The sequence below is a fragment of the Suncus etruscus genome, chromosome 11 (genome assembly GCF_024139225.1).
Source record: "Suncus etruscus isolate mSunEtr1 chromosome 11, mSunEtr1.pri.cur, whole genome shotgun sequence".
Classification (NCBI taxonomy): Eukaryota; Metazoa; Chordata; class Mammalia; order Eulipotyphla; family Soricidae; genus Suncus; species Suncus etruscus.
The window spans coordinates 93,954,806-93,980,993 of record NC_064858.1 but is presented as its reverse complement, the minus strand read 5'-3'; positions in this window follow the sequence as shown (position 1 = coordinate 93,980,993).

Genomic DNA, 26,188 nt, shown 5'->3' with positions numbered 1-26,188 from the left:
TTCCAAGGTTAGATTATAAAAATCATAATTTCTCTGTCTCCATCTCTCTCTTCCTGGATTGGTTCTTACTCTTTTTTATTCTTTCTTTTCCTTTCTTTTTCTCTTTCTCTTTTCCTTTCTTTCCTTCCTTCTTTCTTTCTTTCATTCATTCATTCTTTCTTTCTTTCCTTCTTTCTTGCTTACTTCTTGCATTCCATAAAGAAGTTAGGAAAACAGATGCTGTGCCCAGCGGGAATATAGGAGTCACAGGACCTCTGAAGAAATAAATATGTTGTAAGGAGTGTTGCACTAGCCTCAACATAGATTACTCCCTTTCCTCATAATTTCCAATCAAACTAATGCAGAGACCATCAGAAATTTGTCAAAAAATGACTCAATTTCTGGAGTCAGGAAAGATTATAAGAATCAATAATTGCAAACCAACAAAAATACATTTTTTTGGGAACCCACATTTGAACTATCTGTTCTTAAAGTTGAAGACCATGAACTAGCATTGCCATTTTCCTGTTTCATTATCTTGTCAAGTTCAAGAACATTTTCCAGAGATATTCTCAAAGTTACCTTCTATTAAAGGGTCTGGATGAGTAAAGAAAAAAGTGAAATAGACCAAGGAGAAATTGCACCACAGATGCAAATTGCTCCCTAGGGTAAAAATTTGTTGCACTAAGGACTATTTCAAATCAAGAATTTCTTTGTTGGAGTGCCTTTCTGTGATTTATAGGTCAAGTAGACATTACAATATGTAAATATATACAGAAAGTACAAAAATTTCCCAAGATTCACTAACAGAATACTTCATTACTGTTTTCATGTAAAAATTCCATACTTCTGAGGGCGGTGGCGGTGGCGGTGGCGGCAGCTGCGCGGCCGAGCCGAGCGCGGGCTTAATGCAGGCCTACGGACATCCAAATACACAGACGTCTTTTGAGCGTCTTATTCCTTGGAAGAACTAAATGGAGAAGTGGATGGAATTATTCAAAATTTCTCAGGCGATAAAAACCGGCTAACCTTTGCAAAAGCTGGCTCCCTGTGTGTGACACCAGGCGGGGAAAATCCGCGAAAGTACACCGGCCCAGTGGGGCTCAGCTGTGAAAGACTGTGAGTGTGACCTGTCCATGTCTGTCTACTGTCCTCTTGCGTGAAACTCTTGCGAGTGGGGCAAAAAGAGCCTCCAGAAACCTCGCTCGCCCAGACGCCATTTTCAGGGAGGGACTTCAGAGCATAAAAACCGGCTAACCTTTGCAAAAGCTGGCTCCCTGTGTGTGACACCAGGCAGGGAAAATCCGCGAAAGTACACCGGCCCAGTGGGGCTCAGCTGTGAAAGACTGTGAGTGTGACCTGTCTATGTCTGTCTACTGTCCTCTTGCGTGAAACTCTTGCGAGTGGGGCAAAAAGAGGCTCAGAGGAGCACGGCCGCTCCGCTCGCTACGTGGCCGTGCACTCTTTCTAAGGAAAGAACTCCATTGCAACAAGAAGGAAAAATCACACTAAGAACGGCACTATATCACAGAAGCAAACATTTCTCTCTGGACTGTCTTCTCTGTTGCATGCTCGGGCCTAAGATTTGACCTAGTGTGAGGCTTCATCCACAGAGGACTCCCCTCCCTTAGAGGCAAGTCAGCCCATCCAGAAAGGGAGGAGCCAGAGGAGTGTGCTGCCTACATCATATAGACAATGAATACCACCACAACACGTAGAAAAACCCACAATACAAGTGTGACAATGGGGAAACAACGCAGGCCAGCATCAGACATAGAGAATGAAGATGACAATTCTGAGGACCAGATAATGACTGAACAACTAATCAACCTCTCAGATAAGGACTTTAGACTAGCAATATGGAAGGTGCTCAACAGACTCCAAGAAACCATGGATCGAGTTGAACAGAACACTAATAAGAACCAAGAAAATCTGAAGGCAGAAATGACAAAACTCCAAACTGAAATAACATGTCAACTAACAGGACTGAAAAAGTCAGTAAACGAAGTGAATGACAAAATGGATAAGCTCTGGGACAGGGTATCAGAAGCTGAGAATAGACTTGGTGCTGTGGAAGATGAGATACATAACAATTCCATACAGCAGGAGAGATTGGACAAAAAACTTAAAGCAAATGAGCAGACAATGGAAAAATTAGTCAAAGAATGGGAACAGACGAAAATAGAAGTCTATGATAAGATCAACAGAAACAACTTGAGAATCATTGGAGTCCCAGAGACCCAGGAAGAAAATTTCCAGGAAGAATCAATGGTCAAGAACATCATTAAAGAGAAACTTCCAGAGCTAAAGAATATATGTGATCAAATCCTGCATGCCCGAAGAGTACCAACCAAAAGAGACCCCAGAAAAACCACCCCAAGACACATCCTAGTCACAATGACAAATCCCACAGATAGAGACAGAATTCTGAAAACAGCAAGATCAAAAGGGGAAATCATGTTCAAGCAAGCTTCCCTGAGATTTACAGCAGACCTGTCACCAGAAACGCTCAATGCCAGAAAGCAGTGGTGGGATATTGTGACAAGACTGAATGAAATGAATGCTTCACCCAGAATACTATACCCAGCAAAACTCACTTTCTGGTTTGATGGAAGAATACATGGTTTCACAGACAAAAAACAGCTCAGAAACTTCACAGACACAAAACCAGTCTTAAGAGAAAAACTGAAAGACCTAATCTAAGACAAGACTACCCAAAAGACACACCAAATTTTGAAATAAAGATGGCGTTAAATCCCAGGACAATTCTTTCTCTCAACGTCAATGGACTAAATGCACCAGTTAAGAGACACAGAGTGGCTAAATGGATCAAAAAACTCAATCCAACCTTCTGCTGCCTACAAGAAACGCACCTGAATAGTCAGAACAAACATAGACTCAAAATAAAAGGCTGGAGAAAAGTTATCCAAGCAAACAACACCCATAAAAAAGCTGGAGTGGCCATACTAATATCAGATAATGCAAACTTTATACTCAGGAAGGTTGTAAGGGACAAAGACGGACATTTTATATTAATCAAGGGATACGTAGAGCAGGAAGAATTCACTCTCCTAAACATATATGCACCGAATGAGGGGCCAGCAAAATATTTAATACAACTGTTGACAAATCTGAAAAATAATATCAACAACAACACAATAATTGTGGGGGACCTTAACACGGCTTTGTCAACACTGGACAGGTCAACCAGACTGAAACCCAACAAGAATATACTAGACCTGAGGAGAGAAATGGAAGAAAGAGGCCTAGTGGATATATATAGGACACTCCATCCCCAGAAACCTGGATACACATTCTTCTCCAATGTACATGGGACATTCTCCAGGATAGACTACATGCTGGCACATAAAACATACCTCCATAAGATCAAGAGGATAGAAATTTTGCAGACTACCTTCGCTGACCACAAGGCTCTGAAATTATTTGTGAACTCCAAAGGGACTCAGAAGAAACACTTTAACACCTGGAAGTTAAACAGCCTCATGCTCAATAACCAGTGGGTCCGAGATGAAATCAAGGAGGAAATAAAAAGGTTCCTGGAAACAAATGACAATAAAGACACAAACTCTCAGAACTTATGGGACACAGCAAAAGCAGTACTGAGAGGAAAATTTATAGCTTTGCAAGCACACATCAGGAAGGAAGAAGGAGCTTACCTGAGTAGCTTAATGACACAGCTAATAGAACTAGAAAATGCTCAACAAAAGGACCCAAGAATAGGAAGACAGAAGGAAATAACAAAGCTGAGAGCAGAAATCAACGAAGTGGAAACTCAAAAAACAATCCGAAAGATCAACGAAAGCAGAAGTTGGTTCTTTGAAAAAATAAACAAGATTGATAGACCACTGGCAAACCTAACAAAGAAAGAGAGAGAGAGAAACTTGATAACTCATATCAGGAATGAAAAAGGAGAGATCACTACTGATATGACAGAGATTCAAAGGGTAATCAGAAACTACTTTGAAAAACTCTACGCCACTAAAAATGAGAACCTGGAAGAAATGGATAAATTCTTGGACTCTTATAATCTTCCACGGTTGAAGGAAGAGGATGTAGCATATCTAAACACCCCCATCACCATTGATGAAATTAAAACAGTAATCAAATGTCTGCCGAAAAACAAAAGCCCAGGTCCAGATGGATTCACTAATGAATTCTATCAAACTTTCCAAGAGGAACTACTGCCAATCTTGGCAAGACTCTTTCATGAAATTGAACAAACAGAAACACTTCCAAATAGCTTTTATGAAGCCAACATCACCTTGATACCTAAACCAGACAGAGACGCTACCAAAAAAGAAAATTACAGACCAATATCACTGATGAATGCAGATGCAAAGATCCTCAACAAAATCCTGGCAAATAGGATTCAATGCCTCGTTAAGAAGATCATCCACTACGATCAAGTAGGTTTCATCCCAGGAATGCAAGGCTGGTTTAACATCCGTAAATCTATCAACATAATACACAACATCAATAACAAGAAAAATAAAAACCACATGATCATATCAATAGATGCAGAGAAAGCATTTGATAAGGTCCAACACCCATTCTTGATCAAAACTCTCAGCAAGATGGGAATGGAGGGAACCTTTCTCAATATAGTGAAGGCCATCTACCACAAGCCAGTGGCAAATATTATCCTCAATGGAGAAAAACTGAAAGCCTTCCCTCTAAATTCTGGCACAAGACAAGGCTGTCCTCTCTCACCACTCCTATTCAACATAGCACTGGAAGTACTTGCTATAGCGATTAGGCAAGAAAAGGATATCAAGGGAATCCAGATAGGAAAGGAAGAAGTCAAGCTCTCACTGTTTGCAGATGACATGATACTCTACTTAGAAAACCCTAAAGACTCTATCAAAAAGCTTCTAGAAACAATAGACTCATATAGCAAGGTGGCAGGCTACAAAATTAACACACAAAAATCAATGGCCTTTCTATATACCAATAGTAATAAGGATGAAATGAACATTAAGAAAACAACCCCATTCACAATAGTACCACACAAACTCAAATATCTTGGAATCAACTTGACTAAATATGTGAAGGACCTATACAAAGAAAACTATAAAACTCTGCTCCAAGAAATAAGAGAGGACACACGGAAATGGAAACACATACCCTGCTCATGGATTGGCAGGATTAACATCATCAAAATGTCAATACTCCCCAAGGCATTATACAGATTTAATGCCATCCCTCTAAAGATACCCATGACATTCTTCAAAGAAGTGGATCAGACACTTTTGAAATTCATTTGGAACAATAAACACCCTCGAATAGCTAAAGCAATCATTGGGAAAAAGAATATGGGAGGAATTACTTTTCCCAACTTTAAACTGTACTACAAAGCAACAGTTATCAAAACAGCATGGTATTGGAATAAGGATAGGTCCTCAGATCAGTGGAATAGGCTTGAATACTCAGAAAATGTTCCCCAGAGATACAACCATCTAATTTTTGATAAAGGAGCAGGAAATCCTAAATGGAGCAGGGAAAGCCTCTTCAACAAGTGGTGTTGGCACAATTGGATAGCCACTTGCAAAAAATTAAACTTAGACCCCCAGCTAACATCATGTACAAAGGTAAAATCCAAATGGATTAAAGACCTCGATATCAGCCCCAAAACCATAAGATATATAGAACAGCACATAGGCAAAACACTCCAGGACATTACAGGCATCTTCAAGGAGGAAACTGGACTCTCCAAGCAAGTGAAAGCAGAGATTAACAGATGGGAATATATTAAGCTGAGAAGCTTCTGCACCTCAAAGGAAATAGTGCCCAGGATACAAGAGCCACCCACTGAGTGGGAGAAACTATTCACCCAATACCCATCAGATAAGGGGCTAATCTCCAAAATATACAAGGCACTGACAGAACTTTACAAGAAAAAAACATCTAACCCCATCAAAAAATGGGGAGAAGAAATGAACAGACACTTTGACAAAGAAGAAATACGCATGGCCAAAAGACACATGAAAAAATGTTCCACATCACTAATCATCAGGGAGATGCAAATCAAAACAACGATGAGATACCACCTCACACCCCAGAGAATGGCACACATCACAAAGAATGAGAATAAACAGTGTTGGCGGGGATGTGGAGAGAAAGGAACTCTTATCCACTGCTGGTGGGAATGCTGTCTAGTTCAACCTTTATGGAAAGCGATATGGAGATTCCTCCAAAAACTGGAAATCGAGCTCCCATACGATCCAGCTATACCACTCCTAGGAATATACCCTAGGAACACAAAAATACAATACAAAAACCCCTTCCTTACACCTATATTCATTGCAGCTCTATTTACCATAGCAAGACTCTGGAAACAACCAAGATGCCCTTCAACAGACGAATGGCTAAAGAAACTGTGGTACATATACACAATGGAATATTATGCAGCTGTCAGGAGAGATGAAGTCATGAAATTTTCCTATACATGGATGTACATGGAATCTATTATGCTGAGTGAAATAAGTCAGAGAGAGAGAGAAAAACGCAGAATGGTCTCACTCATCTATGGGTTTTAAGAAAAATGAAAGACACCCTTGTAATAATAATTTTCAGACACAAAAGAGAAAAGAGCTGGAAGTTCCAGCTCACCTCAGGAAGCTCACCACAAAGAGTGATGAGTTTAGTTAGAGAAATAACTACATTTTGAACTGTCCTAATATTGAGAATGTATGAGGGAAATGTAGAGCCTGTTTAGGGTACAGGCGGGGGTTGGGTGGGGAGGAGGGAGATTTGGGACTTGGGTGATGGGAATGTTGCACTGGTGATGGGTGGCGTTCCTTTTATGACTGAAACCCAAACACAATCATGTATGTAATCAAGGTGTTTAAATAAAAAAAAATTAAAAAAAAAAAGAAATACAAAAAAAAAAATTCCATACTTCTGCATACTCAGCTGTGATCAGGATTTACTTCTGGCTCTGTGCTCAGTTCACTGCTGATCAGGGAACCATATGCCAGGAATCAAACCCAGGTTGGCCACATACAAGCAACACCAATTAAAAAATGTTTTTTAAAGTTGTTCCACTCAGAATGCCAGGAACTTCTCTTGTACCTGAGCTGGAACTCATAGCCAACACCTGCTGTGGTTGTTGGCACTTCATGGTCAAAGCTGCAGGCTCTACAGAGCCTGTGTCATTGAGTCTGCCAGAGCTCTGAAGCCAAAGCCCATAGCTGAGCCAAGGCCACTGCTGGAGAGAAGATGCTGTCAGAGACAGGTGACCCCACCGTCTTTCCATCTCCTAACTAGGTGCAGGAGCCTCCCCTGGGCAGCATTTAATTGAAATTTAGCATGCCTAAAAGTCAGGGTAGTATAGGTTTCAGGCTTCCAGTTAGCCCTTCTTCCAAAGAGGAATATGGGAGTGTGAATGTGTGGCTCAGAGTTGATGAAAATATCTGGCCTGGAAACTGAGGATGTGAAGATATACTAGGAAAGTTCACTCCTTTCTAAATAAGAGAAGCAAAAAGAAAAGAAAGGCATGACTTCTATAATCTAGACAAAACTCTCCTAATTCCAAAATGAGGCATCTGTTTTGGGTAAAGCTAAATATGCTAGAAAATGACTTAAGTTGACAGTGTGTCATCAGGGAAAAAGGGATAGGTACTGAATAATCTCTCCCTCATATATGAGACTTAATGTTACACAGAAAAACAGAGGGCTGAAAGCAATACTAGAGGACACATCTACACTATTGAGTTGGGGAAAGATGTTGGAAGAGAGGGGCAATGGAGTCTTTGGGGGAGGGAAGTGGGTCCACTCCAGATAGTGTGGTGTTGGTTTGGTGATGCAATTCTGCGCATGCAAAATCAACCCTTAGCAGTAATATAAATCATAGAACCTCAATCAATGCAAAAAGTAAACTTAAAAATAAATTAACAGCGTGCACTATCACTAGTCATTGGAGAAAGAAGAACTAAATCAACAATAAAGCAACATTTTACAGATGTCAGAAGAGCAAGTGTTATAATATTAAATGATTCCAAGCATTGGCAAGCTCCTTATCTCTATATCATCTTTCCAGTCCCACCCATGCCAACTATCTTGGCTAGTAATTATGACACCAGATGGAGGAGTTAATCAATGTCACCCAGATCTGAGATTGATCCTTTTCTGAGAGTTTGAAAAGATTTTTGCCACATCTATCACACAAACTATACATATTTCTCTACACATGACCCTGTCTCCAAGAATCTTTCACTCTGTCAAGGGTTTCGGTGCTGCTGGAAGATCTGCTTCCATTCCTTGAAATCATTTATCTATCCCACTAAGCAAGCATTAAAAGAAGGAGTAATTTCTATGGCATATCCTTGACATGAGTAATGGGGTTTTTACATAGCATCAAACTAAAAAGGGGTGGTTATCATTATATTCCTGCCCCCATGTTGTTTTTTTGAGAAGACAAAATAGTTTGCTATTATTTCCAGCCTGCATTTTCCCCCTTATAATTTATCACAAGACACCATTTTCTTATTAGTTTGGGTTTTATGTTTGCTTGTTTGATTGTTTCTGTGGTACAACAGCAGTGCTCAGAGGACCATATGTAGTTCTGGGTATTGAACCCAGGTGGGTCACATACAAGTCACATGCTCTATCTGCTATACTATTATTTCAGCCCTTTAAGATGCCATTTTCATGTGTCACTTCCATGCTCAAACACCTTCAATTGTTCTTCATTAGCCACTAGATAAAAGGTGAGTTCAGTGACATACACTCCTCTAATCTGCTTTTTCTTTCTACACACTTTGTTTTTATTTGACATCCTCAAATTTAGTTTGTTGTTCCATCTTTAGTCCTAGATATCTATCACACTGTAACTTTTTGTTCATTGCAAAGATACAAAAATGTATATTTTACTTACTTATACAAGTCCATAAATTAATAGTAATAAAGAAGTATCAAAATAAATATTCTACATTTAGAAGAATAAAAATCCTTCATCATATGCAAAGAAAGAATACAATCTACCATTGCAAGGACATATGGTTTTTCACAACATTGGAGAAAGGTTTACAGTTGCATAAGTCAAACTCAGTTATTTGCTGTCTCTGTCTCTCTGTCTTTGTCTCTGTCTTCATGTCTATCTGTCTGTTTTGGGTTGTTGGTTTTTTTTGTTTTGTTTTGTTTTGTTTTTTTTGTCTTTCAGGCTACACCCGGTGACGCTCAGGGGTTACTCCTGGCTATGAACTCAGAAATCGCTCCTGGCTTGGGGGACCATATGGGATGTCGGGGGATCAAACCGCAGTCCATCCTAGGCTAGAACCGGCAAGGCAGATGTCTTACCACTCCGCGCCAGTGCTCTGACCCTGCCTGTCTATTTATCTGCTTCTCTCTCTTTTTCTCTCTCTTGATCAATGTTTTTTGTTTTCAGGATGTTTAGCTATTAGAAAGCTTATGAAAAAATGACTATGCTCTTATATCATTAGCGATATTTTAGCAAACAGAAGCTAACACCCCCAAAAGAATGGACAACCTGTCTAATTTTCCCTTTGAAAAGCTAAAGTTATTGACCCAATGAATCAGTTTGCAGTTATAATCCCTTCCACTCAGTTATAAAAATTTGTCAGTTCAGTGGAAATAAAACTTTTTTAAATCCTGAAAGATAAATGCATGCAACACACACAAAATACATGCCAGCTTCCATAAGAAGCAATCAAAAACGTCCAAACTGTTGGACTAGATTTCTTTTGATGTTTCCATCATTTTTCTTAGAACCAAAGTTATTTCTATGTCAGGTTGCCCAAGTGGCTTGGAGAGCTTGAGAGTCCAACCAGCATTCTGACTCTTTAAAGGTTTGTTTGTGTCTGCATGACTAATAGTGCTTATGTGTACTGAAGAGGAAATACCAAACTAACAAGGAAGACCACAAATCCACAAAATTTTAATTTCTAGTCTCGGTAGAAGTTAATCTCCACATTTATGTTTTTGTATTATGAATTTTCGTGACGACTTTAAAGCTTGTGATGGCATTTATGGTAATTTCATTACAAACCACATCTTCATCTTTTAATTTCTTTCCTATTTATAATTATACAGCTGTAATTAAAAGGTATTACTACTACACGCTATCCTAGCTAAAAGCTTGTCCTGCCAGGCTTATAATATTTAAGACATTTCTCTGGCTTCATTTTTTTTCTCCATTTTGGAAGATGAATGGGGGAGGGAAAGGAAATAGTGGAGACTTTGGTCATTATAACCTCAATCCTTTCATCAACTTCTCTTTGTTCCTTAAAAAAAAAATAGGATTTTTCCAAACAGTCCCCCCACCAAATGAAATGGTTTGATGTAATAGTTTCCATTTCAGCTTCTCACCACATCTGAAGTGATGCTCATTCAGACTTACTAAGAGCATGCAAAGGACTTCAAGGATTGTTGAGACTTGGATTCAATCCTGTCTTCCACTGATGGTGCCAGCAACTTCTGCCCCATTGCCCAAAGAGTTCCGAAGGCTATAAACCCCAATCACCTCCCACCTTTCTAATTCAGCACCTGGAAAGTACTTATGGTATAAAGGCTTTCTCTTATTCCACTGAAGCGCCACTCACAAATCCAAAAAAAAAAAAAAATTAGAGGCAAAGAATCTGATTGTCTGAGCCTACGTCTCTGCGTAAAAACAAGGAGCAAGCTGATAATTAACCATACTCTTAATACCTTCAGAGAAATTTGAGCTGTGGAGCCAAGCAGAGTTGTCGCCCTCAAGGACTTTATAAACTAACTGGAAGAAGGATGAGCAACTGGCTTTTACCAACTAACTATCCATCTTTCCATTAGAGAACTGACACCCTCCCTGACCAAATCACCCTGATGGAACTTTTCCTCACCATATGCCACCTACTTTCAACCCACACACATTAAACCAATCACTTTGATCAAAAAAGCAGGCTTGTGGGCCAGAGTGGTGGCACAGTGGTAGGGCATTTGCCTTGTGCGGCTGACCTAGGATGAATCACAGTTTGATCCCCCGGCATCCCATATGGTCCTCCAAGCCAGGAGCGATTTCTGAGAACATAGCCAGGAGTAACTCCTGAGCATCACCGGGTGTGGCCCCTAAACAAAACAACAACAACAAAGTAGACTTGCAAACTGTCCCTGTTTTTTATCACTCCTAGTGTAATTGTGCCCTCCTCATATTGACAGGTCACCAAGCTCCCTAATCACTCATAAAAGACTCTTTCGTTGCCATCTTTTCCTGTGGTAAATCTTCATTGAGACCACCTTGACTTATTTTTATTCAATCTTTTTATTAGAAAATTGAATTTCAGGCAAAAGCTGGCTCCCTGTGTGTGACACCAGGCGGGGAAAATCCGCGAAAGTACACCGGCCCAGTGGGGCTCAGCTGTGAAAGACTGTGAGTGTGACCTGTCTATGTCTGTCTACTGTCCTCTTGCGTGAAACTCTTGCGAGTGGGGCAAAAAGAGGCTCAGAGGAGCACGGCCGCTCCGCTTCGCTACGCGGCCGTGCACTCTTTCTAAGGAAAGAACTCCATTGCAACAAGAAGGAAAAATCACACTAAGAACGGCGCTATATCACAGAAGCAAACATTTCTCTCTGGACTGTCTTCTCTGTTACATGCTCGGGCCTAAGATTTGACCCAGTGTGAGGCTTCATCCACGGAGGACTCCCCTCCCTTAGAGGCAAGTCAGCCCATCCAGAAAGGGAGGAGCCAGAGGAGTGTGCTGCCTACATCATATAGACAATGAATACCACTACAACACGTAGAAAAACCCACAATACAAATGTGACAATGGGGAAACAGCGCAGGCCAGCATCAGACATAGAGAATGAAGATGACAATTCTGAGGACCAGATAATGACTGAACAACTAATCAACCTCTCAGATAAGGACTTTAGACTAGCAATATGGAAGGTGCTCAACAGACTCCAAGAAACCATGGATCGAGTTGAACAGAACACTAATAAGAACCAAGAAAATATGAAGGCAGAAATGACAAAACTCCAAACTGAAATAACATGTCAACTAACAGGCCTGAAAAACTCAGTAAACGAAGTGAATGACAAAATGGATAAGCTCTGGGACAGGGTATCAGAAGCTGAGAATAGACTTGGTGCTGTGGAAGATGAGATACATAACAATTCCATACAGCAGGAGAGATTGGACAAAAAACTTAAAGCAAATGAGCAGACAATGGAAAAATTAGTCAAAGAATGGGAACAGACGAAAATAGAAGTCTATGATAAGATCAACAGAAACAACTTAAGAATCATTGGAGTCCCAGAGACCCAGGAAGAAAATTTCCAGGAAGAATCAATGGTCAAGAACATCATTAAAGAGAAACTCCCAGAGCTAAAGAATATATGTGATCAAATCCTGCATGCCCGAAGAGTACCAACCAAAAGAGACCCCAGAAAAACCACCCCAAGACACATCCTAGTCACAATGACAAATCCCACAGATAGAGACAGAATTCTGAAAACAGCAAGATCAAAAGGGGAAATCATGTTCAAGCAAGCTTCCCTGAGATTTACAGCAGACCTGTCACCAGAAACGCTCAATGCCAGAAAGCAGTGGTGGGATATTGTGACAAGACTGAATGAAATGAATGCTTCACCCAGAATACTATACCCAGCAAAACTCACTTTCCGGTTTGATGGAAGAATACATGGTTTCACAGACAAAAAACAGCTCAGAAACTTCACAGACACAAAACCAGTCTTAAGAGAAAAACTGAAAGACCTAATCTAAGACAAGACTACCCAAAAGACACACCAAATTTTGAAATAAAGATGGCGTTAAATCCCAGGACAATTCTTTCTCTCAACGTCAATGGACTAAATGCACCAGTTAAGAGACACAGAGTGGCTAAATGGATCAAAAAACTCAATCCAACCTTCTGCTGCCTACAAGAAACGCACCTGAATAGTCAGAACAAACATAGACTCAAAATAAAAGGCTGGAGAAAAGTTATCCAAGCAAACAACACCCATAAAAAAGCTGGAGTGGCCATACTAATATCAGATAATGCAAACTTTATACTCAGGAAGGTTGTAAGGGACAAAGACGGACATTTTATATTAATCAAGGGGTACGTAGAGCAGGAAGAATTCACTCTCCTAAACATATATGCACCGAATGAGGGGCCAGCAAAATATTTAATACAACTGCTGACAAATCTGAAAAATAATATCAACAACAACACAATAATTGTGGGGGACCTAAACACGGCTTTGTCAACACTGGACAGGTCAACCAGACTGAAACCCAACAAGAATATACTAGACCTGAGGAGAGAAATGGAAGAAAGAGGCCTAGTGGATATATATAGGACACTCCATCCCCAGAAACCTGGATACACATTCTTCTCCAATGTACATGGGACATTCTCCAGGATAGACTACATGCTGGCACATAAAACATACCTCCATAAGATCAAGAGGATAGAAATTTTGCAGACTACCTTCGCTGACCACAAGGCTCTGAAATTATTTGTGAACTCCAAAGGGACTCAGAAGAAACACTTTAACACCTGGAAGTTAAACAGCCTCATGCTCAATAACCAGTGGGTCCGAGATGAAATCAAGGAGGAAATAAAAAGGTTCCTGGAAACAAATGACAATAAAGACACAAACTCTCAGAACTTATGGGACACAGCAAAAGCAGTACTGAGAGGAAAATTTATAGCTTTGCAAGCACACATCAGGAAGGAAGAAGGAGCTTACCTGAGTAGCTTAATGACACAGCTAATAGAACTAGAAAATGCTCAACAAAAGGACCCAAGAACAGGAAGACAGAAGGAAATAACAAAGCTGAGAGCAGAAATCAACGAAGTGGAAATACAAAGAAAACTATAAAACTCTGCTCCAAGAAATAAGAGAGGACACACGGAAATGGAAACACATACCCTGCTCATGGATTGGCAGGATTAACATCATCAAAATGTCAATACTCCCCAAGGCATTATACAGATTTAATGCCATCCCTCTAAAGATACCCATGACATTCTTCAAAGAAGTGGATCAGACACTTTTGAAATTCATTTGGAACAATAAACACCCTCGAATAGCTAAAGCAATCATTGGGAAAAAGAATATGGGAGGAATTACTTTTCCCAACTTTAAACTGTACTACAAAGCAACAGTTATCAAAACAGCATGGTATTGGAATAAGGATAGGTCCTCAGATCAGTGGAATAGGCTTGAATACTCAGAAAATGTTCCCCAGAGATACAACCATCTAATTTTTGATAAAGGAGCAGGAAATCCTAAATGGAGCAGGGAAAGCCTCTTCAACAAGTGGTGTTGGCACAATTGGATAGCCACTTGCAAAAAATTAAACTTAGACCCCCAGCTAACATCATGTACAAAGGTAAAATCCAAATGGATTAAAGACCTCGATATCAGCCCCAAAACCATAAGATATATAGAACAGCACATAGGCAAAACACTACAGGACATTACAGGCATCTTCAAGGAGGAAACTGCACTCTCCAAGCAAGTGAAAGCAGAGATTAACAGATGGGAATATATTAAGCTGAGAAGCTTCTGCACCTCAAAGGAAATAGTGCCCAGGATACAAGAGCCACCCACTGAGTGGGAGAAACTATTCACCCAATACCCATCAGATAAGGGGCTAATCTCCAAAATATACAAGGCACTGACAGAACTTTACAAGAAAAAAACATCTAACCCCATCAAAAAATGGGGAGAAGAAATGAACAGACACTTTGACAAAGAAGAAATACGCATGGCCAAAAGACACATGAAAAAATGTTCCACATCACTAATCATCAGGGAGATGCAAATCAAAACAACGATGAGATACCACCTCACACCCCAGAGAATGGCACACATCACAAAGAATGAGAATAAACAGTGTTGGCGGGGATGTGGAGAGAAAGGAACTCTTATCCACTGCTGGTGGGAATGCTGTCTAGTTCAACCTTTATGGAAAGCGATATGGAGATTCCTCCAAAAACTGGAAATCGAGCTCCCATACGATCCAGCTATACCACTCCTAGGAATATACCCTAGGAACACAAAAATACAATACAAAAACCCCTTCCTTACACCTATATTCATTGCAGCTCTATTTACCATAGCAAGACTCTGGAAACAACCAAGATGCCCTTCAACAGATGAATGGCTAAAGAAACTGTGGTACATATACACAATGGAATATTATGCAGCTGTCAGGAGAGATGAAGTCATGAAATTTTCCTATACATGGATGTACATGGAATCTATTATGCTGAGTGAAATAAGTCAGAGAGAGAGAGAAAAACGCAGAATGGTCTCACTCATCTATGGGTTTTAAGAAAAATGAAAGACACCCTTGTAATAATAATTTTCAGACACAAAAGAGAAAAGAGCTGGAAGTTCTAGCTCACCTCAGGAAGCTCACCACAAAGAGTGATGAGTTTAGTTAGAGAAATAACTACATTTTGAACTGTCCTAATATTGAGAATGTATGAGGGAAATGTAGAGCCTGTTTAGGGTACAGGCGGGGGTTGGGTGGGGAGGAGGGTGATTTGGGACTTGGGTGATGGGAATGTTGCACTGGTGATGGGTGGTGTTCCTTTTATGACTGAAACCCAAACACAATCATGTATGTAATCAAGGTGTTTAAATAAAAAAAAAATTAAATAAAAAAAAAAAAAAAAAAAAATTTCAAGAGCTAGGGGCCAGGGGCCGGGCGGTGGCGCAAGAGGTAAGGTGCCTGCCTTGCCTGCGCTAGCCTTGGACGGACCGCGGTTCGATCCCCCGGTGTCCCATATGGTCCCCCAAGCCAGGAGCGACTTCTGAGCGCATAGCCAGGAGTAACCGCTGAGCGTTACCGGGTGTGGCCCAAAAACCAAAAAAAAAAAAAAAAAAAGAGCTAGGGGCCAGAGAGGTGGCGCTAGAGGTAAGGTGTCTACCTTGCATGCGCTGTTTGATCCCCTGGAGTCCCATATGGTCCCCCAAGCCAGGAGCGATTTCTGAGCACATAGCCAGGAGTAACCCCTGAGCGTCACTGGTTGTGGCCCAAAAACCAAAAAGAAAAATTTTTTTTCAAGAGCTTAACTTTATTCATCTATCTCTGTTACCATCTCCATAATCAGTTTAAAAAATATTTCTCAGGTATGGGATATACAGAGACATAGTAAGTAAATGACAAATAGCCCAAATGTTCAAAGTTGTGCTCTGAGCTTACCTGTGTGTGTAGGTGTGTGCTCTAGAGGGCCTCTTAGGTCATTATTGGAAGAGTGCAGGGTATGATGTTGAAAGATGAAACATCCTTGTATTATATTCATCCTTTCAACATTATAATAAATCCTGACACTTCAATACAAATGTGGAAAACTAGTACTCCTTTATAAAAATCCTTATTATGGAGTCATTTGTGTCCTTCTAAAGCTATGTGTTGAAATTCTAACACAGCCTGTAATCCTATTTAGTGGTAGGGCTTTAAAAGACAGAATTAGATTTAAGTAGGTCATTGTGGTGTGTCTTAGTTTTATGTCTTTAGATAAAGAGACAAGGGTACTGGTGAGTACTCAAAGAGCTGGGGTCTCAAACTCAATTTACCTGGGGGCCGCAGGAGGCAAAGTCAGGGTGAGGCAGGGCCGCATAAGTGATTTTGCCTACTGAATATTCGCAATAAAAAATCGCATTAGTAAGAAAAAATCGCATTAAGCATTTGCATATCCAGAAAGGAACTGCTCGGGGTATCCTTTCATATAAGTTTTATCTTTTTTTTTTATAACCAGATCATAGGAAGTTGGTCTTAGTCCCTAGCTAGAAAACTATTCCCTTGGGTCAGTGCTTCTCAAATAGTGGGGCACGCCCCCAGGGAGGGTGCGAGGCTCCATAATGGGGGGCACGATTGACCTCGGCAAACACTGTCATAGCAGGCTAAGCCCCGTGTTTATGTCTCTCTATGTCTCTGGAGCTGAGAATTGCAGTGTCCTGCTTCAAACCCCGCTTGGAAAAGCTATGCATTGCAAAATGTGCTCATTGTAGCCATTAATCCAGACATCACCTCTGATTAATAAATCAGTTCAAATTATTTTTATATATTTTTGTTTTGCAGGTTAAAGTATTTTTAAATAAAGGTACTATTTACAGTCAAAAAAAAAAAAAAAAAAAAAGAAAATTGAATTTCAGAAAAATTAGAGTCAAGGGCCAGAGAGGTAAGATAGAGTTTAAGGCACTTTCCTGCAAATAGCTGACCCTGGTTTGGTCCCCAGAACCACCTAGTCCCTTGAGTATAGTAAGGTCTGGACCTGATGTCTGGAGCTCTATTGGTGGCTCAGAGAGTGCCCTGCCTAAGCATCATGTACTTGGGTCCTCAAGTTGAACTGCTAGTTATTCAATTAGGTTAAATAACTAGTTAGTTAATTAGGCAAGAATCACAGGAAGGGCCTCTTGGACCTCCTGAGGACACCCTGCTCCAAAAAGGTTTGATGTAAAGTGAAAATGTTGATTGCTTTTCTTGTAGAATCCTCAATCCCTCTCCACCCCTATTTATTCCATCAGCAACGGGTCCCTAGACATTTTTGACTCCTGTCCTACAGAGAAAGAAGTGAAAATGTGTCTTAGATTTAGAACAAGTCTTCATAAAAGTAACAAAAATCTTCTCAAAAAGACTAGCTGTCTGCTCTTCAATTAGTGCTTTGCAACCATAGCTCCATGTTGGCATGAGTTGGGTTATTCTTGGAAACTCCTAATAGTGCAGCTACATCCACAACTAAACAAAAATCTCCAGGAGTGACCCAGGCATTAGGGTTGAATAAAGCATCTAAGGATTTCAGTATGCTGCTCTCCTGTACAGAAAGATTACTGGGAACTTTAGAGTAGCCAGACTCTCTCACTCTTTCAATTGAATAATATCAGCAGGTCGTCAAATTTTTACATGTCTCAATTTTTATTTTGTTAGATATAAAATATGTATATGCCTATATATTAGTATGCAAATGTACAAACGCATATGTCATATAAGTATGCATGCATTATTTGTTTCACACATAGCCTGACCATACATGCCACATTTTTAGGCACCATGATTTACAATATTGTTAATAGTAATATTTCAGACATATCCACTAGCAGAGCATCAGTTTCTTCACCACTGTCTCCAGGTGTACTCCAACCACTCCCACTCTCAACCTAACAAACTCAGTCTTACGGTCAACTTTCTGTTTTCAGTAGATATTTTTTAAAACTTTATTTAAACACTGTGGTTGCAAAATTGTTCATTGTTGTTTTTCAGTCATATAATATATACCATTCTTCACCAGTGCACCATTCCCATCACTGAGGTCTCTCATTTCCTTCCAACCCACCACCCCTACACCCCTGCCTTGCTCTAGGGCAGGCAAATTTCTTCTCTCTCTCATCAGTGGCCATTCTATGCCCTTATAATATTTCTTTATGCTGCATATCTGAGTAAGATTATCAGAATTTGTCCTCCAATTTACTCATTGTCTCAGCATGGTATCTTTCAGTTGCATCCATGTAGTAGAAAACTATAGATTTCTTCATTTTCATAAGTAAATTATATTCCGTTGTGTTTCTATAAATAAAAATTATCACCTATTATGTATGTAGGGGCTGCAGCTCGAAGAAGGAACTCTGCACCTTCCCACAGCTAATTATTTATCTTTTCTTAATTCAATTATTTCTTAAGATCTCAGACCCATCCTATGAGGGTCAGGACTACAACAACAACTTAAGAATAGAGCACTAATGTCTGTCTTCATGTGGGCATGAGATTGTAGACAGTGGACTCCTCTCTGATAGCAAACCTAAATCGTAAACAATCAATACCTAAAGTGTAGATAGCCCCTCTCATATATTATCCCTCCTCACCCTCTTCGGAAATCTTTCTATCCTTTCATTCCCCTATTCTGATTCTATATCTCTCCTTATTTAATCCTCTTTACTCTCAGTTTCTAACCCATTAGGAACCAAGATTTACCTGCTGCCCCAATAAGCCACCACTTAGCTCCCAAAGTGAAAGGACACTCTCTCAGCCCCGCATCTGCAACCAACACTCCTGATGACTAATACTTTATGACCCTTCTTCTCAACACCCTCAAATGTGGACTGTTGCATGCTACCGGATTCAGCTCCAGAAGGACCCACAGCTCAAAGACACTACCTGATCCTTACTGCTGAAAATCATTTCTCAAACTCAACAAGACCATGGTGTGTGATAAAAATGTGCCCTGGAGTTCACCCCCCACAAGAATATCTCAAAAGACTTAATGGGGGGGCAGAGAGATAGCATGGAAGTAAGGCGTTTGCCTTTCATGCAGGATGTCATTGGTTCAAATCCCGGTGTCCCATATGGTCCCCTGTGCCTGCCAGGAGCAATTTCTGAGCCTGGAGCCAGGAATAACCCCTGAGCACTGCCAGGTATGATCCAAAAACCACACACACACACAAAAAAGACTTAATGGGGAAGCCTATATTTCCTTTATATGTTTAATACCTCTACAATAATATCTTAGTCTGTTTATTCCCAAATGTAAGGTAGCCTCTTACATCACTTTTAATTACTTTTTTAAAAATTATTTTTATTTATTTTTTTCTCTTCTTCTCTTTCTATATATTTTTACTTTAGCTTCACCTGTTTGGGTTCTGCTTGGTACAAAAACCTACAAGTAAAAGTCTTGCCTGGGATAAAAGCTCAGGTAAAAACCAGGCAGAGAGATTGTGTAGCCTGTCATTCTTACCCCAAAATGCACCAGCAATATAATATAGCACCATTCCTTTTTGCAAAGGCATATGAAAAAAGGGGAAATTTAATCTATAGAAATAAGTTTATATCTACTAGGGATAAGAACTTATACATTTTATAATACAGGGCCTCCTTCCACACTGAACCTGTGTCATGTGGACCCAACTTACACTCCATGTGATCAGACAGTGACTGTCAAATCCTGAACCCTAGATTCCTGACATAGAACTGACACAGTTCCCTGTAACAGCACCAGGAACTAAACCCCCCCTGGGAAATTCCTAATACTGCTCTGGCACCAACTTGTACCAGTTTTGATATGACATCCTGACAACAAGAAAGCATTCACAACTTGATCTAAGAGCAGGATATCCTATATCATCACCTAATGGTAAGATGAAATGAAGACATGTTGTCATTTGATCTGTGCAAAAACCAAGATTGCTAACTACAGAAGACTGACTTTGACAATCATGACTGGGCAGAACTTATCCTGGGACCAATAAGAAAGACCTTAACCTAGGCTTTGGCCTAGGATTTGTACAATAACCAAGATCTCTAATTCTAGAGGTCTGACTTTGACAACTGCGACTGAGCAGAACTTCTGGAACCATAATTAAAGACTCTATCCTAGGCTTCGTCCTAGGATTTGTGCAGAAACCAAGACCACTAATTACAGAAGATTAATTACAACAGCACTGATGGAACAGAACTTCTAGAACCATAAAGAAAAACTCTATCCTAGGCTTAGTCCTATGATTGTGCAAATACCAAGATCTCTAGTTACAGAGGCCTGACGTTATCAACCACAACTGAACGAAAAGTTTCCTGGCACCATAAAAAGACCTTGGAGAATAAAAATGAGAGTGTATGGAACCTGTAGTTGTTCCCATAACAGTATGTTTCAAGGGTGGAGAAACCCTGTATCTCTTAGGCCAAGGGAATTCTATTTCTAATTTTCCCAATACTTACTGTGCCTTTACCAAAAAAAGGAAGCACAAAACCTTGCCACACCAGCCCTCCTTCTCCCCCCCCCCCCCCGCTTTTTTTGTTCTCATGATTATTATTTGGTTATTGTTTTTTGTTGCTGTTGTGATTTTTGTAGTTGCTGGTTTTGGTTTTTTGTTTGCTTTTTCTGTTTTTTGTTTTTGTTATGTTTTTCTTTTCCCCCCCTTTCTCCTTTTAAATTGATATTTATAACTGCTAGACACACTCCTCCTAGTTTTTATTTTATTTATTTTCTTTTTTTTTTTTTTTTTTTTTTGGTTTTTGGGCCACACCCGGCATTGCTCAGGGGTTACTCCTGGCTGTCTGCTCAGAAATAGCTCCTGGCAGGCACGGGGGACCATATGGGACACCGGGATTTGAACCAACCACCTTTGGTCCTGGATCGGCTGCTTGCAAGGCAAACACTGCTGTGCTATCTCTCCGGGCCCTATTTTTTTGTTTTGTTTTGTTTTGTTTGTATTTTATTTTTCAACAGAACCATATAACTTGAATCATCTTGTTCTGCCTCATTAATTGAGGAGGAAATGGATGGTATCAGGTCCAAACAGTTGTATGAACATTGAGTGGAAATAAAAAATGATCAGATTTAAACACTAAACCCAAAGTCAACAACAACCAAATTGATACCCAATCTACAACAATCTATACACAGAGGGGACCAGTTACACTAGCAGTCCAGGGAGCAAAGGAGGGAGATATGGGATTCATGCTGGGAACAGGGGTGGAGGGAGGACAACACAGCTGGTGGGAATGCCTCAGATTCATTGTCACTATATACCTTAAATATTACTGTGAAAGATTCTTAATTCACTTTGGTCACAATAAAAATTATATTAAAAAATCAACATTTCTATCTGCTCATCTGCTCTTGCATATATTGTTTGTTTCCAGATCTTGAATGCTGTGATTCATATGGCAGTGAACACAGGAGTACAACTATTTTTTAAATTAATAAATTAATATTTGGGAATTCAAGGTAGGTGTTAAGAAGTATGTGAAGGACCCTAAACTGCTCTTGTTTGTGAACCAGAACAAGTATAGTTCCTTGTTCTTAAGAATAAGTCCCACTTTTCTGGAGCATCATGAAAGATCCAATTATAAAATGCAAGGAACCACCTAAGGCATCTGAATGCCATATAAGGCTAAGTTTCCACTTCCCATCTATAAGCTTCCCTGTATAAACCCTATATAAGTTGGTTACTATCCCACTGGGGGTGACCTTCCTGGAAGATGGCCCTGGCCAGCCAGTTTGGAGCTGTTGGTGATGAAATAAAGTCTTGCTTTGCTTTATTTCAATTGTGTGATCTCGTCCTTCAATTCTGGGCATCTTTAATTTGGGGCTTGTCCAGGATCAAACTACAAAGACTAGGTCACCAACATAACTACCAAGTCCTCATATATACTTTGAGACCTCCTCGAGTAAGTGGAAGCCTACGAGGAATAAAACTATTTCAGGATCCCAAGGGGAAGAAACTGGATGCAGTTTTCCATCCCATGGCTGAAGGTTGTGTGAGAACACCCCTCCTCCACTAGGGAGGCAAACTTCACTGCCATCATCACTGGGGGTGACACCCATATGGGTTTGAGTCCTACTAGGCTCTTCATGGGTTTGAGTCCCACTTGATAATACACTAACATTGTAGTCAGGGTAATATGTGGGTTTGAGTACCACCTGGGACTTCATGGGTTTGATTTCCACTGGGGGCCCCAGTTACTCTGTGTCTCTCTGTCTTTGTGTCTTCATTTTGGTCATGACTATGAGTCAGGCGAACTATAAGGAAAATTCCACCTCCTTAGGGTTGGTGTAATTTTGTTTGAACTCAGCAAAATTGTGTGTAGTGCTGTGTTGTGTGCCTGTGGTTGAGTCTTGTGTCTGTCTTTCTCATATAACTTAATCTTAAAGTCTGTTACAAAGGAGACTGCCTTATTTGCTCGCGTAGAAATATCTCAAGAACAGCGTAGAAGGGTCAAGAGAAATTTGGGGCAGTCTCAATCACCTGACAAAGCTCAATTTTCCCTGGAGACATCCTGTCTCTCTTGACCAACCTTAGCTGCCTTCCTACCATTCTTAGGTAGGGACAGAGGAACATAAAGTCTTTAGAACTGCTTTGTCTTACTTCACTTATGAGTTTGTTATTGTGATCTGCCACCTGTCTCTTCTCTCCTCTCAATAGTGGATGCTGGCTAGAGATTGCTAGGATACTGATAACATCAGCAAGAGGGGCTCTGGCACGTAGAAAAGAATTATTAAATCATTGGGCATTGACTTTGGAAACTCGGGCCTAGAGGGGTCAAAAACCACTGGAAAAGAGGCTAAGAAGACTTTGAGAAAGATAATGCCAAAAGAGAGGCTCAGCTGGGCTCAGAACACTCCACATGCCAGGATTTCGTGTGCCTTTGACTGGTATGATGGGGACTCTGGGCAGGACAGCTAGCCATAGGACCCCTGGGCTGACCACTTAGTCCAGGCGAACAAGATTCCCCCCACACCAGGCGGGTCTTCAGGGTCACGCCTGGTTAATCGGGCCCTGGGGGGAGGGCGTGAGAAATTCCTCCCTTGGCATCCAAAAACTCCAGAGGCTCAGCTGGGCTCAGAACACTCCACATGCCAGGATTTCGTGTGCCTTTGACTGGTATGATGGGGGCTCTGGGCAGGACAGCTAGCCATAGGACCCCTGGGCTGACCACTTAGTCCAGGCGAACAAGATTCCCCCCACACCAGGCGGGTCTTCAGGGTCACGCCTGGTTAATCGGGCCCTGGGGGGAGGGGGTGAGAAATTCATCCCTTGGCATCCAAAAACTACAGAACCGCGCGGGGGCTCACACCCCCGCATGTACTTCATGTATTAGGAGTATTTCTTTTTCTTTTGTTATGTTTTGCATATACAGAATGTTCATTTTGCATTCTGCCCTTTCCCACACCCCTACGAATCTCTTTTTTACTCCTTAACTGTCTAACCCCCTCCCAAAAGTCACTAACCTACATTACTCTTTTTAACTTTAGTAGTTTACAATCCTAATCACAGTCCAAAACTGTGCATTGTGTATGACAACCCCAAACTGTTTCAAGATACATATAATGGACACGTATTTCTTTAGAATATTTTGTGTTTCTTCTCTGACAGCTATAATTCTTACTAAATGTTGTCTTATACAGTGACAATTCTAACCATTTTATATCTTCTTTTTTTGAGCTGTTTAACGAGGAATTTTGGTGAAAGAGTTCCCCAGTTTAATGCTTATGATTGAACCATATCATGGGAATAATTGGAATTGTTCTTATGGCCCCCATATGCGACAATAACACCACGTGGCATTGCTTCTTATTTGCATAGGCACATTAAAATGGGAAATTAATATACATACAAGTAAGAGCCTATCTAATAGAGATTGGAACACACAAATCTTGTAGTGCAAAGGGACCTTACACCCTGAACATTGACATAACGACCTGGCACAGACCTCAGAAGAAAGAGCATTTTCCATTCTCCCCTGAACCAGGGAAGCCATCCACGAAACATCCAGGCTGGTTTATAACATCACCTGGAAGCAATCCTCTACCACGGAAGACCCTACACTGTTCAGACATTGACCTGCTCAAAAGAGACTTCCCTTAAAACTGAGAAGACTTAACAACAACAGCGACCTGCTTACAGGACAGGGCTCCCTGCATTGCCCTTTGATTGTGAGGTGAAAGGAGAGGACGCTCCACATCCTGACTTCAATGTAGGATATGCAGATTCCAGGATCTTTAATACAGAAACATGATACCAACAACAGAGACTGTGTGAAAAATAAAAGTGTGTTGGCACTACAGACAATGTCTTGGATTGGACGATCTAGCTTGCCTGGAGACTAGAGTTGGTCTTGTGCCAGGAAACTTCAGGGGTCGGGTCTCTTTGTATTTAGGCCAAGGTTATTTCTTTCCATGTCCCTCATATTTTGGTGGGCCTATGCAAACAACAATTGTCACTCTAACACCATTTTTACTGTGCTCCTTTGACTCTAATCCTTAAAAAGAACTCACTTAAAATTTGAGGTTAACTTAAGCTAATATGCATGTATATGGAAATGTAAGAAAATACTATGCCTGTAATGTTTAAGGAGTTACGTAAGTTTTATGGCTTTGGATTGCCGTGTGTGCTGTTAAGAAATATTATAATGTGTTACAATCTGGGGACTTGAGGAACAAAGTAATTGTACATGGATTCTGTCTTAATGTTCTTTGGCTGAAATTTCAAAGTTAAGATATCAGCAAGGGGACTTCTGAGAATTATGTTATGGGTGATTGTCCTTCCACTGTAACTTTACCTTGTCCTCTTTCTTTGCATCCTTGTTCTCATAATTAAAAATAAAAATTAAAAAAAAAAGATAATGCCAAAAGTCAAGTTCTCTCTTATTGTCTTATTGTCCCTCAGGAATTCCTCAGCTTTAAGCATTTATTGAGTTTTTGTTAAGAAATCATCTATATTTTTTATTTTTAATTATGTGAACAATGATGCAAAGAAAGAGGATAAGGTAAAGTTACAGTAGAAGGACAATCACTCAAAAATAGAGTTCTCACAATAAATCCCCCTGCTGACACCCCAATTTTGAACCTACAGTGAAAGAACATTAAGAAAAATAAAACAGAACCCATGTACAATTACTTTGTCCCTCAAGACCCCAGACTGTAGTACATTATAACATTTCTTAGTGGTACACAAAGCAATATAAAGCCATAAAATTTGTGTAACTCCTTAAACTTGAAGGCATAATAGTTTTTTACATTTCCATGAACATGCATATTAGTTTAAGTTAACCTCAAAAGTTTAAGTGGGATATTTTTTTAAGGTTTAGAGTCAAAGGAACACAGTAAAAATGGTGTTAGAGTGGCAATTATCGTTTGCATAGGCCCACCAAAGCATGGGGAACATGGAAAGAAAAAGCTTTGGCCTAAATACAAGGAGACCCTACCCCTGAAGTTTCCTGACACAAGACCAACTCTAGGCTCCAGGCAAACTAGTTTGTCCAATCCAGGTCATTGTCCATTGTGCCAATACTGTTCTATTTTTCACACAGTCTCTGTTGTTGGTATCACGTTTCTGTATTGAAGATCCTGGAATCTGTATATCCTACATTGAAGTTAGGATGGTGCGGAGCATCCTCTAATTTCAACTCACAATTAATGGGCAATGCAGAAAGCCCTGTTGAGTAAGCAGATCATTGTTGTTGTTTAAGTCTTCTCAGTGTTAAGGGAAGACAAGGAGTCATCTATAAATAACATTTTAAAACTTAATCCAAGTGATCTACAAAGAGCAGATTTAATATTTAGTGGTTTCTACTAAAGTACATAAATTTTAAAATATTGTGAATTGATTCTATTAGTCATTATGGATCAGAATTTGCTCTTATACTAGAGGAAAATTTATTCCTAGCCCCTCCCCCTTTCAGCAACCTAAAGAATTTATTACTGCATACTAATGAGTAAACTTTTGATAACTGACT